Raw genomic sequence first — 13,209 nt, forward strand, 5'->3', positions numbered from 1 at the left:
CTCATTGTGGCACACAAGTGGACAATCTAATCAATACACCTCACAGTTAGACACCAGTGGGGTGGCATAGACTTTATTGACATATGCGTGTCAGTACGGATGAGGCAACGGCCACAACAGACAGTGACATGCTTAAGACACTTACACGCAGCATGGGTACATGTCGAGGTTCCGAAAATGTTGGTGCGAAAATGGACAACAATCATCATGGATGACAATGCCCCACCCCACGTTGCCTTGCTGGATGAGTCATGTGTTGTTTGATGTCTGTCCATTGCCCCTTGTGAGGGAGCATGACTCACTGCTCATGGTGTCTGCATAGTGCTCTACCACCAGAGTGCGCAGATTGTCTGCTCTGCTAACAATGATCAGGTGAAAGGGTCCGAAAGGTTCACATGTCATGCTAGATTGCCATGTGTGTGCTCTCCCCCAGCAGAGTGTCCGAATTGGCAACGTTGCAAAACAATGCTGTGCTGCTCTGAGCATGGACCTGCATCACTTTGCACAGGTGTGTGTACACACACTCTGTTCCATCCACATGCATCCAGAGTCCGGACGATGGCAGACATGTCCACTTTTGTGGTAGGATATGTGAGCAATCCCCATAATGCAACAAGTTGTTGGGACCTGTGCTGTGGGTAACAATCAGGGGTGGCTGCAGGTACGTAGTTACTCGTCCATGAATGCCCGCGCAGCTTCATGTGCAATGTGTTCCAATAGTACTTCGTTGTCGTGTTCATGGAACACCAGAGTTAGCCTATCCATTAAATGGTCTGGGCAGGGATGCTCAGCCAATGCCGTTTCACCAATCCGCAACACAGCCCAATAGGGGAGCACCTCGATGTGGTCACTGCACACAAGGAATTGTGCAAAACTGCCAATACATATGCAGTATGCCAAGGCATTCCATGCACTGCTGTCTCGGTTACACTCCTGTTCGTGATCCAACAGGGGGCGCAGACACAAGTCATAGTTCAATTCCTTTACGGTTGTGTTGGCTAGGCAGACTTCCATGGGACACTCAAATGTGCATGTTTGGCAGTTGAACCAGGGCTGGACGCAGGTGACGTAAGCAATGCGGAAGCTGAGCCGGTAACAGATCCGCAGCACTGCCAGTGGCACTGTGCCCAGTAAGTGCAGCATACGTGCACGGTAATGTTCCACGTGACGGGGGTTGTGTATGTGCCCGATATAACCTGCCATTGCCTTGGTGCTTCTCATGGAACTGACACTCTTCTGAACTGCGGCAATTGTGTGGAGGATATGCCTCAGCTCTGGGCAATGATTCAAATGTGTGTGCAACGTTGGGCTGAATGGGTTGCTGTTTCCGTGAGTGTCTTGGGCATCCCATGGGGGGGTCCCTCAGGCAGGGGCTTCTGTGTGTGGGGTGTGGATAAGTCGGATAGTTCATTTGCGCAATGTGTGGTGTGGAAGTCGTCCACATCTGCAATGCATCTCTCTCAGGGTGTACCAGGCGCATTCTGGACCAAGGTCAGAGGTGCAGGTGTCCTCCTGCCTTCTGCATTGGAACAATAAAGCTTTCATCCCTGTTGTTTGTCTGACTACTACTTGCATTTGCGGAATGTGATGTGGCTTTGGCGCCGAGATTGGGACACGGCCTTGGGCTCATGGTGTACGGATGACGATACACACACACACGCCGGCATGTGGAGCCAGGGGCCCTGCAAGGCCTTGCCCTGCTTGTGCAATCTCACTCCGTCTCTCTCCCTCGCTCTCTCCCTCTCTTTACTTTGTTGGGCATATTGCACACCTTCTTCTCTTGGATTTAGTCTTCCAGTTGTGTCCTACTGATTGTACAATGAGGATCCACTAGGACTCATCTGAATGGTTGTTTTGGCTTTTGTTTGTTTGTGATTTGTGTTGGTGATTGCATTGCTGTATGACTGATTCTCCATTTTCTGGCTTCGGGTGTATGTTGATTTTTCTGCTTGTGCAACATCAGGCAAAATATTTGTTTTGGGATTCGTGGTGTTGTTGTGCAGTTTCTTTTTCCGGGGTTGGGGCTGGGCCCGGAGTGGGTATTGGGGGCCTGGGTGTGTTGTCGGTGGGTGTTGTGGTCCTCTTTGGTGTCCGTGCTGCATGTTCAGTTGCTCGGGGGCATCTGTTGTTCTTCATGTGTGGCTCTGGGCTGTGCTCCCTTTTGTGGTGCAGACTGTGTTCCGACTTTACACCAGGTCAGAGCAGATGTTAATTTCCTGCTGCTAACGTGCCTTATTGCCTGTTTTGTGTTCTTATCGCAGTTCTGTCTAGTTGTTGTGAATGTTGTGGTGTGGTGTTGTCGTGGCTTTTGGCACGCGAACGCCTGCTCTGCATCTCATTAGTGATAGTTGCGGGGGTCCTATGTGGTGATGTTTTTTGCGGCTGCTATAGTGGGTAAACTGGTGCTCTGGGCTGTTAACACCGGCTTGTGAATGGGGAGGTACATTTTTCACGACTTAGGCTGCGTTAAAGTGCCGTTAATTCATCCATAGCTCCTTGTGAATATGCCTCTAAGTTTCACAACTTAGCTCCAACGCAGGCACCCTTGCACCAGAGTGCAAGGGTGTCTGCAAGCAGGGAGGTTTGTTTATGTACAGGAAGGTGTCCCTTCCTGCACATAAACCTAAAATCACAGTTTGTAACTTACATGTGTGCTGCTTCATGCACCACACATGTAAGTTACAAAACGGCATTTAAAAAAAAAAAAGGTTAGTTTATGTACAGGAAGGAACACCTTTCTGTACATAAACAAACCATGGCATTTTGCATTTTCCATGTGTGTTGCACAAGGTAGCACACATGAAAAATGCAAAATGAGGAGAAATAAAGCCTTTTTCCTCATATCAACAACTTAATACCAGGGTTTTCCTGGTCTTAAGTTTGGCGTTAGATCCTATTTACACTGCCCTTGTGAATAAGGGGCAGCATAAATATCAATGGGTGCTGTAGTGGAACGCCCACTGCAACACCCACTGCATGCCCCTTTCACGCTAAACACAGTGTGAAAGGGAGCCTATTCACAAGGCAGCGTTAAACCACGTTAAGTGGCTTAATGTTGCCTTGTGAATAAGGCGAAGTCCCTATCGCCACCACGATGTCACTGGCTTGTGAATATGCCCCAAAGTGTGATTAAAATATCACCAGTTTGGAGAAAGCGCAATCAGTTTTGTGGCATTTCTGCCAGTGAAGAGTCAGCAGCGCTCCCAATGCCACCAACAGCCTTGAATATATTCATATCACTTCTGGTCACAGATAATGAAAGCAAAATGCGTTATAGAAAAATGTTTACATACTAAGCTGGCCGCAAATATATATGATGTGTATTGTTTACAATGTCTTCCCCAAAGTATTCAGAAAAGGTTTTAAACAACTGATCAATTGTGCGGACACCACACATTTATCTACTAGGACCAGAACGGGAGAGGATGTGCCATTATCGGCTGAGCTGCCAACATTGGAACTGGGGAACCACGTTCCAGTCTGGGTGTCAGCTCAGAATCTCCAGATTCTGGGCAAATCAGTTTATCGTTCCGTGCCTAAGCAAAATCAATGTGTCCCCGCGTATTGTAACTGGTGCTCACGTAAAACGCTTCAGTACCTTTGGATTGAATTTGTACCATTTAAAATTGCATAATCAAACCCCCAATCATGTAACACAACCAGGCATGCTGTCAGCAGTGTTCAATTTTATGGCAATACTTCGAAAGCAGTAACGAAAACAATGGGGGGCCACACAAGTAAAAGGAGAGGGGCGGGCGATCTACAGTTCAAGATATGATGAAGATAGGAGGGAGGCAAGCATTGATTGGAGGGAGGGTGGGGCATGTAAAGACAGCTTGCAAAATTATGTACTACTATGGAGTGCTAAATTGGAAAGTAAAAACAAGCACCTGACTCTGCAGTGGAAAGACGGAGCACATGCACACGTATGGAGTGTGGGCCTGAAATAATAACAAGCATGCTTGAAATGGAGCAGCCATGGAAAGATACCATAAACAAGTACAGCACAAGCACTGCTAGCGTTTTGCTAGCAAAACATAAAAAAGTTCCACAAAAGCAGATGAAAACAGTACTTGGGTCATGGGACTCTAATACGAGAAACACACGAGGAACAACAGGAAAAAGTATGTTACAGCCAGTAGAAACGGAGGAAAAGTAAGTGGTAAACACACAAACCATTGAAAAGTAATGGCAGGATGTAAGCTCCTTTTAAGTTTTATATTAAATACAATAGATTTTACAAGCACAGCATAAGCTCTGTGCAGGCAAAATCTAAAAAACAAGGAGACATATTGTTTTTTCCCCTTGTTGCGCCTGCCCTATGCCTCTCCTGGGGCTTTTGATGCAGTCCCAGGTTTACAGATTGTTGTAAAACTGGGAATGTGTCAAATTGCGTGGGTGTTATGTGGGAACACCCACCGTAATGCAGATGCATGCTTCCACATCGTAGTATGAGGCAATGCAGAAACTTAAATATCTACAAGGTCAAACAAAAACACACAAGTGAAATTCCAGCAGCACACAGGGATTGTAAATAAGCCCCTAAATCCCTAGTAATGACTTTGAACAAAATCATAACCAGAGTATACCGAGCGCTATTCCATCTCCCAGTGAACGCTTCCCCGGCGCAAGTAAGGTTGGAGTTTGGCCTAACCAATCAACAGTTCGCAAGGCATGGCCGTTTTATTAAAGTCTGGAATCAAATAAAAAGTGACCACCAAAATGAGATATCGCTGCTCCTATGGAGAGAAATAAAGAAGGAGACTAACTCTAGTGCAGCTCTTTACCTTAGAGATGTAATTAATGAGTTTGGGGTCATGTCTATATGGGAAACGAATATAACCAAGTCATCATTTAAGAAAATCATTAATAAAACCGCAGACCACCTATCCATTCTAAAGGATAAGGCTTCCCTTATCAAGAGAAAACACGCCTGGAGGGTGCTAAATGGCTATAAAAAGAAGGAGATACAACAATATCTGAAAACCCCGTGGACGGAAAAAAACAACCAGGTGCTCCTTAAAGCGAGATTTGAATCCATGCCAGGGCTATGTCATCTCCCACCATGGGAATTTCAAGAAACCCAAACGAAATGCAGACTATGTAACAGGGGTGAGGAAGACATTCAACATCTTTTGTGTACCTGCCCTGAACTCCTTCAAGAGAGAAAAACATTGCTTAAGGTTCCTCTCAAGTCACGCGGCATACGGACATGCAGGCAGGCCGTGATTAAGTGTATGGTCTCAAATGATATTGTTTTAAACGCTTCCTTTGTAAAGTTCCTACTGTTAGTTAAAAGGAAACTCGGAGACGTAATTATTGCAAATACTTAATTGTTTGTAAAGGTCACGCAATGACATATAATGTGATTTTATGCTGGAATATATATTTTAAATTTTTTCTTTTAGATGTGTAATGTTGTAAGATTTTAAATAATTATCACAATAAACTACTTGTACTTATATTAATGACTGGGGTAAGAGACAGTGCAGCACACTCGTCCCAGTTTATATAATAGCCTGCAAATGTGGTAAAGTCTAATATCAGAGCATTGTGCTCTCCTACTAGAGTTTGTACACCTTTGATCTGGGGATCATTTCTTATTTCTTCCACTAGTGGTTCTAATGCAAGTATGAAGAGGAGGGACAGGAGCTAGCCTTATCTGATTCCCCTGCCAATGTTGATTGCTTGTGATGAAAACTATTGCAAGTTACTATGGCAGTTGGTTCAATATATAACAATTTGATTCTGGCACAGAAGTACTCTTTCATTGCCATCCTCTCAAGCACTCGAAACATGTAAACTCACTCTACTCTATCAAATGCTTTCTCTGCATCTAATGCCACAGCTGCCTTTTCATCTCTGTTTTGTTTACCAGATGACATGCAGGAGTGAGCATAAGTGGGATATGGAGGAGCAATGGGGTACAAAGCCCACTTGCAATGGGGTACAAAGCCCACTTGCATGGCATGTATCAATGTCAGTATTAACCACAGTAGCCAGGTGGCCAAACACTGGCAAACATTTTCATGTCAACATTAATTATTGATATTGGCCTATTGCCCCCACAGTTAAGTGGGTACTTGTCTGGTATGGTATGCCGTGCTGACTTCTCTAAGGGGTTGTGACGTGGAGGAAATCTCTGTGAAGAGCTTATGTAATAGTGTGCTACTTTTTCTCTGTTCATTTTGTAGTAACCGGAGGGGTAGCTGCCTGCACTTTGCTGATAGTCAGCATCCATGGCGTGTGCTATTTCATCTGCTAAGATGTTTGTCTCAAGCGTTGGAGCCTGATTTGGGTAAAAGCTTCAAAGATAAAAGCAAGAGAAAAACCGGTACTCCTGCTCTCGAGAGTGTTCTCTGTTGTGTTTAGCAACTGACAAAAACACATGGAAGGTTCTGCGATACTTACGGGATATCACTGTCAATAGGTTGTTTTGCTTTTTGCGAAACGCAGGTATGGCAATTGGAACTTCTCTTTGTCTGAATTGGAGGGCTAAGGGCCATCCTGCCTCTACCCCTTCATAGTGACCTTGGCTGTTGTGAAATAATGCTTTATCTGAATTGGATGACAGTGTAGAGATGAGATCATGTTTTGCTTTGGAAAGGGACTATAGTAATCCGTGCCAGGTTTTTGCTGGTATGCATAAGCAAGGTGTTTAAATTTCTCCCTTAGGAAGGTTTGTTGTTGAGTCGTATTGTACCTTAGCTGGCCATAGACCCTCGTTGATTCTCCCCTAAAAATGGCTTTCCCAACCTCCCACAAAATTTGCCTTCATGAGACTGTGCCTTCGTTGTTAGCCAAGTACAAGGTTAAGTAAAATCAGAGAAGTTGCTTATCATCTCATGGCTTATGATAAGACATATTGAGTTTAAGGTCCATCTAACTGGTGTTTGTCGCCCAGAGTCGATGTGTGCTCTCATTGTGTCATGGCCAGATATACTTCAAAGCACAATGCCAGTTTGTGAAATTTTTGGGTAGGAGGTTATGAGATACTAAGTAATTGTGAATCTGAGTTTGAGTACCGTGGAGGCAGGAAGTGAATGTGTAGTCTTTTTATGTAGACACTATGGGTTCGTGAGTGAGAAATCTTATATAATGTCTCAGAACAGTTGGCAGTCTTTGGGGTTCCATATCATGTGTTGTGATTTTCCAAAATAAGGGCCGGGATACTCGATTCCAATCACCGCCCACTAACATCTTGCTGCATAGCAAAAATCTGGGCATTTGTTTGAAAAAGGTGCTCTTGCCTCTTATTAGGGCATATATAGGTTGGGGTGGGCGGAATTTGCGAAATTTACTTTAGCAAACTATCGCGAAAATGTAAAAAATCTCTGCGATCACGTGGAAATATCGTGAAGACGCAGAAGTTTTTTCCACGCCCGTTCGCGACATTTTCTGCATGATCGCGGCTCGCCATCTTACCCGTGCGGTTGCTCACGGGCGTGGCCATCTTGTTTTCACTTGTCCCGCCTGCCCGTGATGCTTACTTCCTGTTCCGGGTCACGCAATGCATGCTCACGCCTGTTCGCGGTATGTATTTCCTGTTCGGGAAAGCTGTTACTTGTTCGCACCGCTTTTTGCATGCTCGGGGAGAAAATATTGCGCGAACTTGCGCACGTGGTCGCAATGGGCTTGGCCATCTTGTTTTTCACTCTATTGCATGGTTCTGGGGCCTGATTTTGAATCCTCCCTGTATCTTTGCAATCCTTTGTTTTCCAGTCACTTTTTTTTAAATCTTTTTTATTTATTATCTCTCTAACTATTTTCCTGCTTCTATATTTTTGGTTTTTGTCTACTTTTTAAAAAACTTTTTTGCAACTTTTTCACTCTTTTTCTATTCCCTGCTATTTCCTTTACTTACTTTTTTAATTGTATTACCTTTTCTTTCCCCCAGACCGTCTCTCTCTCCCCAGAACCTTGCCAAAGGGTAAGCCTCGCCGCAGCCAGGGCCGCGACCGCCTTCCTTGTGGAAGGCGGCGCCCACAAGGGGTGCAGGCACGGGCCTTATTTGGGGAGGTGGAGTTGGCTGCACTTATCTTCTTTGTGCAGCGTCACCTCCCCTCAACCCTCGCAGCAGGTGGCAGGCCTGGGTGCGGGTACGGGCTCCTTGAGCATCGACAGCGCTGGGGGAAGGTGCGCCGGGCAGTGTTCCGCTGCACTGGGGTCCGGCGCACCCAGGCGCAGTTGACGCAACGGTGGGCCAACATCCTGGACCATGAGCAGGACATGCTGGACCTGCTAGGAGTTGAGGTCCCGGGTCTTGGTGAGTAACTATTTAATTATTACCACTTTGTGTCTTTTCTTCCGCTCTGTGTTATATATTGCGAATATCTTTTTTTCTTCCAACCAGCTAGAATGTTGCTGCTTACATTCCAGGTTAATTAGGTTTACAAGTCTTCTGTGATTTGCTATGACACAGGTGCTCCTCTGCGATACTACTAATCTTACTTGTTTGCAACTTTGCATTTGTGCTCGCTTAGCGTGATTATGTAAGAGTTTATTTTAGAGAAATTAAGTTACTTAATGCTATAGTGACTCTAGTCCTTACTTTGTCCTGTCACTAAGAGATAGGGGTGGATTGATACTTAGGTTTAGTTACTTTGTATGAGTTTGTCATTTTTTAGTGGTATGCGTGATGCCCCCCAGTTACGTCATGTGCTGCTACTACCCCAGTCTTTTTTAGAACCTTTTCTAGGCTGTTCAATGAGTGGTGGTAATAGGCTTAGCACTAGCAGAACATCAGCATCAATCAATCAACCCAAAATTTTGTGTATACAAAAAATGTAGGCATGTGTCCTTCATTTGACCATATGCATGGTTGAGGACTAAAAGAAGTGGAAATGCATACTTAATGTACAATCGACATGCCTGGAATAGGTGGGCTAGGTCGGGTGGTACGTCATACTTATGCTTAGTTAGTATTCTGGAATCAGTATGGAAGACTGGATTAGTGTTGATAAATAGGAAGTAGCCGATCCGCGAATCCCCCGATACTATTTGTTGACCAGATGAGATTGGTCAATTTAGTTGTTGCAATTGGCGTTTACATAAGTGTTTTTTGACCGTTCTTTAAAAATATTTTATTTGTTTGACACCATCCATCAATGTTTGTTTCTTTCTTATATGTTTCCTTTTCAGCACCCAGGGGCAGGCAGGCAGGGAGTGGGACTCAGTCGGCGGAAGAACCACAACACCAGGACGACACCAATGAGGACTCCTCTGCTGGCCCTAGTAAATCTTCTTATTCCATAACTTTTACCGCAACATATTTTTCCTGAACTATTGTTTCAGTTTCCTAATGCTATTTTTTACCAACAATTTTCCTTCGATCAGTACTGTTTCGGAAATCTTGTTATCCCTGTCTCTGCTATGATGACTCTCTGTACTACTAATACTATTAGTTTGTCTGTACTGTAGTAGCTAAGCTTGCCCAGTTGACCACTCTTTATTTAAAAGGTTGTAAATAAAACTCAGATTCACCAGTAGCTCTGGCCATTGAGTCCAGTCCTTTGGGTCGTCCTCTTGTACTACTTCTAGTCTTATTGATCTTGAGTGTTTGTTAATCTTGAGGCCTTGACAATTCACACCAACAAATGCTCAAGCAGATTTATTACTATTTTGATATGATAGGACATACTACTACTGTTGTAGGGATTTTGCACATACAGATCTTTGCACAAGAAAATAGTATGTTGGTGATGGTAGGTTGGACCTTCCTCACACACCTCAATTAGAAGTTCAGAACCCACCACAATCCCCTGCCCGACTAGTTATATTAGTGTCTTGTCATAACTATTAGCTCTCCGAACCCTCTCCCCAAGATACCCAACAAGAAGACAACCCAGAACATAACAAACCCAACCTCTCAGTCGTGAAGCAATGCACATGCTTTCTTTAATTTGTTCACTCTTGTAAGTCCACAAAAAATACCACCAAGTCTATGTAAGTTAAAAATGTTTATTGACAAGCTCTATACATTAACATAAACATTGTTACACTTACTTACAGTTGTTAATTAAATCATGATAACTGAACAGTGGTGGAAGCACCACCATCCCCTAGGTAGGAATTTAGTTTATATAAATTTATAACTGAAGATCTCTGAGTGAAGGGACCCCTCACCACTAGAAGAACCTAGTACTGGTAGTTGTTGCATCATAAACTCTGCAAAGCTCTGGTTTGTAGAAGGGAATCTTCCGTCTGTAATGTGAAAAATGAAATGGTGCGTGTTAGTATATTGCAAGCATTTCTCAGCCGTGCCAAAAAGTGTAGCATTTATGGATAAGCAATATGAACTAACAGTACATCAGAACTTCATAAAAAAGTGGCTTGTTAATGTTTTGGTTGACCGCTTGAACGCAGCGCTTAGACAGTAGCAGTGTGAGGTCATGTGGGATCAAAGGTGTCTTATACAACAAGCTGCAAGGTAACGTCACATGTGCACAAATAAAAGACACAAAGGTAAAATGGCTGCATGGCTCAGGCTAACTAAGCAGAGGCTAGAATGACCCTAGGGACCATATATAACTACTAGTGTCTACTCGACTACTACCTGATTTGTACTAGTGATGTATGTTATATACTATTAACTCATTTTTCAATCTTGCTACTGACCAATAGGGGGAGGTGTTTATGACGCCTAAAAAATGTGTAATGTTTTCTAGGCGCACTACCCACGACCCCCATTGCCGGGGCCAGCCAAGGCTACACGGAGGGAGAGGATGCGGCAGTTGCCTAGGATACCGATGGAGCGGTAGGGGGAGTGCCAGCACCAGTGGTGGGCGGTGGTAAGTTAGATTCATAATCCTTAACTATTGTTGACATTACACTCACTGCAAGGGTGTACTGTATGTATACTGTACTGTTGAGGCTCAGGGCCCCATTAGGATGGTGGGCGTATTGCCCCCGCTGGGCCGGCGGTAGTCACCGCCAACCCCGCAGGGGCAAACCTCCCGCAATCCCTGTAGAAAAGAAGCCCGCCATATTACAATAGCTGGGGGGTCCGCGGCGGATAGAAACCGTCCACCGATTTTCCGCACAGTCGACATGTTGACCGGGCGGAAAAGGTTTCAATATGGTGGCGGTGCCTGAACACACCGCCAGCCATATAATCTGCATTTTGAAATGCCTTTCCGTGGCGGCATTGCCACTGAAAGGTATGCGGAGTATGCTTGGGGTGCCCGTTGCGGGCCCCCATGGAGGGTACCTACCTATGCTATAGTACCCCCTGCCTTTCAAAGCACAACGTGGCAGGCTCCGCGTGGGGCCTGTCATGTTGTGCTTGGAAAAGCACAACATGTATTTTTAGTATTGCGGCGGGCAGTGCTTTCGGCACTGCTCACCACAATGTTAAAAATATGAGATGCGCCCGCCACTGTGGCGGGCGCATCCTAATTGTCCCCACGGGACCCACGCCCTTATGGCGGATGGTCCCTTTTTAGCGTCCGCCATCCGATGTCCTAAATAAGTAAGAGTTGTTGTGAATGTTTGACCAGTGAAGAAGACACCCTTTAATTGGAATAAGGGCGGGAGTATTGAGTAACCAATGGCCTTATCTATCTGTGATTTCAACTCCGCTTTGAAAATTTTATGGAGAAGACTAAAAGTCAGATCAGATCACCTGGTGTTCAACTAAAAAGTGAAAGACGGATAGAAGGAAGAAGGACGGGCGAGATATAATAAATGTTATGTACTGTGCTTTATAGTGCTACTATGCCACAATGTGTATATTTAACTTGTCTTACTGTTTTTCTAAAAGTATATTTTACAATTGTCTTGTTTCTTTTTGATATACAGCTACTCCTTCCAAGGTTGATCAGAAGGAGTTGGCCGCCAAGGCACGGCGCCCGAAACTGGAGCCAATACAGCGAGAATACCGGCGGCTGGTGGTCTTGGCAGAGGAGGAGGAGGAGACTGCTGCAGCACTTGAAGCCTCCTTCAGTGCCCCGGTCACCAGCCACCGCCCTCCAGCGGTACGTCGACACCGTCTGGAAGCCGCCCGCTGCCCTAGCCGCAACACCATCTCTGGTGCCCCCGACCACTGTTGCTCCTGCTGCCGTACTCTCAAGTGCCGTGTCGCCCGTTTAGAGGAGCAAATGAGTGTCGTCCTCCAATCCCACCACTCCTCTTAGAGGCCCTGTCTTAGTTTTGCCCCTTTTTTAATTCTTGTTTGGGTGGGTGGCTATTGGGCATTGGGAATTTTTGGAAATTTGGACTTCAGTTTCTTACGGACATTGGTTGGGGTTAGGGAGGGGGGTGGGTCAGCTTTTGTGGGTTTCCGTTTTACATAGTTTATTTTTGTTAGGGTAAATTAAATCTATATTTATACTATACATGCAATGTTGTTAATGTTTTGTAGGTGGGGTTACTGTTTTACATCACACTGTTTCCTTGCTGGTGCAGGTCCGCCCATAGCCAGTGTTTGATTTAAATAGTTGGCTGACTGTGTAAGACACAAACAGATAGATGCGACACCCCTCACTGATTGAGTTGTCCTACCAGTACTTTGTCTCTTTCTTCTAGTCTATGCATTCTTTATCTGGACTCAAAGGGGTGTGTGAATTCATTGAAAACATGTCCATTATTAATGATGCCTCCCCTAAACTTCTCTTACCTTTGCTTGATGTTTAACGTAGGCACAGCGATGGCTGCATGGTGAAGATGATTTCCTTTTTGTACCATGCCATGATTAGGGTGGTGGTGGTAGTATAGTAGTAGTAGTAGACACTGGCAGGGCATCAGCATTTGCAAAAAAAGAAAACGAGTCAGTCAGTTGCCTTTGAGAGACTGTTCGAGGAGTAGTAGAATGAAGTACAGTACAGAACTTACCGAGCAACAATAATATGCTAAAATATTTTACAACAAAATATAATGGTGGTGGGGATAGCCTACTAGACAGAGTTACAAACTAGGGTTGTGTCGAGTCACTTGACTAGGCCTACAGCGTAACAGTTAGTGCTGTGTATGAGGAATGACAACAAATCAAATCAATGCCGGCAATTAATGCTGAGGTATATGTTACTTTTTTAAATAAAAATCACCTCTAAAATATACTGCTCATGGGTGGGCAAGCAGAAGAAGATCATCGCTCTGCCTTGAAATTGAAGTACTGTTGCTTTCGCCATATCCGCCCCAGCAAGCGTGTGATTAAATATTGGTGTACACTAAGTCACACAGCCTGGGGAAAGAGGGTTAGGGTTTGTTGAA

The sequence above is a fragment of the Lissotriton helveticus genome, chromosome 1_1 (genome assembly GCF_964261635.1).
Source record: "Lissotriton helveticus chromosome 1_1, aLisHel1.1, whole genome shotgun sequence".
NCBI lineage: Eukaryota > Metazoa > Chordata > Amphibia > Caudata > Salamandridae > Lissotriton > Lissotriton helveticus.